The sequence below is a fragment of the Otolemur garnettii genome, unplaced genomic scaffold (assembly GCF_000181295.1).
Source record: "Otolemur garnettii isolate 467f Iridium unplaced genomic scaffold, OtoGar3 scaffold00398, whole genome shotgun sequence".
NCBI lineage: Eukaryota > Metazoa > Chordata > Mammalia > Primates > Galagidae > Otolemur > Otolemur garnettii.
In genome coordinates, this window is record NW_003852793.1 from 57,449 (window position 1) to 59,306 (window position 1,858).

Below are 1,858 nucleotides of genomic sequence, written 5' to 3' on the forward strand. Positions count from 1 at the left end.
CCAGTGGCCACAGGATGGCCAAGTTGTCTACGGGCTGTTGCAGCCACCGCCCTGTTAGTATTAGAAGCAGATAAGCTAACTTTAGGCTAGGACTTTAATTCTAATAGCCCCACATGCCGTAGAAACCCTCCTTCAGGGAGCTAACACCAGACAGATGTCTAACACCAGACTTACCCAGTACCGGAGCCTGCTTCTAGACCAGCCACACCTGAGATTCAGCCCCACTCAGAGCCTAAATCCAGAAACCCTGCTGCCAGATCAGATGACCTGCAAGAGCCCATCCATGACTACAAAGATGGGCTGGACCTTTATCAAAAGGGCCTTATGGACTTGAGGGACACCCCATGCCAGAATGCTGACGCCAGTGTACACCAATGGAAGCAGCTATATTCCAGACCAAACCATGGAAGGCCACCATGACCACCCAGGATGAGGTAATATGGGCACAAACCTTGTCGGTGGGCACTTTAGCTCAGAAAGCCAAATTAATCACTTTAACTCAAGCCTTCCTATGGGGAAAGAACAAAGCAATTAACATCTATACCAACAGCCAATTTGCATTGGGACACAACATCTGTCTGGAATTAGACATCTGTCTGGTGTTAGCTCCCTGAAGGAGGGTTTCTACATACAAAAGACCAGATTTACAAAGAAAAATGTCTCACCTAGGCAGGAAAAACTATTAAGAACAAAGATGGAATCCTGGCCTTATTAGAGGCTCTTTGACTCCCTGAGGAGGTAGCAGTCATCCATTGCCTAGGACAGAATAAGCCTAATTCCCCAGAGGCAATTGGTAACCACCTGGCAGACAAGACTGGCCAGAGAAGTGGCCTTAACCCCAGTGAAACCCCTGGGCCTTCTACCTGTGACCATCCTGTTCCCTGCTCCACTCTTCACTACAGTCCCCACATACTCTGAAGAAAAGAAATTTGCAAAAGAACAGGGAGCCAAAGAAATCGGAGGAGGCTGGTTGAGACTCCCTGATTTATCTACCCAACCCAGTAGGGAGGGAGCTGATACAACTCCATTCAGTAACCCACCTAGGAGGTAAAAAAATACAAGCACTTTTGGAGCCAGGATACTTGTTTAAAACCTTGGAAGAAGTTGCCCAGTCCACAGCTGCCTGGTGTGTTAATGTGAAAAAGTAAACGCGAAAGCAAGGTGAAAGCAGGATGAAACTCTCAATAGAAATTTGCCTTAAGGGACTAATGTTAGAAGAAAGTTGGGAAATTGACTTTACCAAAATCCACCCTACCAGCAGGGATATAAATACCTCCTGGTATTAATAGATGCATTCTCAGGTTGAATAGAAGTCTTCCCCACCAAAAATGAAACAGCCTTAACCACAGCAAAATAACTCTTAAGTGAAATTATCTATAGGTTGTAGTGTAATTTTTGATCCTCTGGATATATACCTTGTAGAGGAATTGTAGGATCAGATGGCAGGTTATTTTTAATTCTCTAAGTGTTCTCCAGACGTCTTTCGAAAAGGAACGTATTAGTTTTCAATCCCACCAGCAGTGTAGAAGTGTTCCCTTTTCTCCACATCCATACCAGCATCTCTAATTTTGGGATTTTGTGATGTGGGCTAATCTTACGGGTGTTAGATGGTATCTCAAAGTAGTTCTGATTTGCATTTCTTTGATGATTAAGGATGATGAGCATTTTTTTCATATATCTATAGGCCATGCGCCTATCTTCTTCAGAGAAGTTTCTCTTCAAGTCCCGTGCGCACCCTGAGATGGGATCACTTGTTCTTTTCTTGCTAATATGAAAGATATTTGTACCAGAATGTTTATTGCAGCCCAACTCATAATTGCTAGGTCATGGAAGAAGCCCAAGTGCCCACTGACTCACG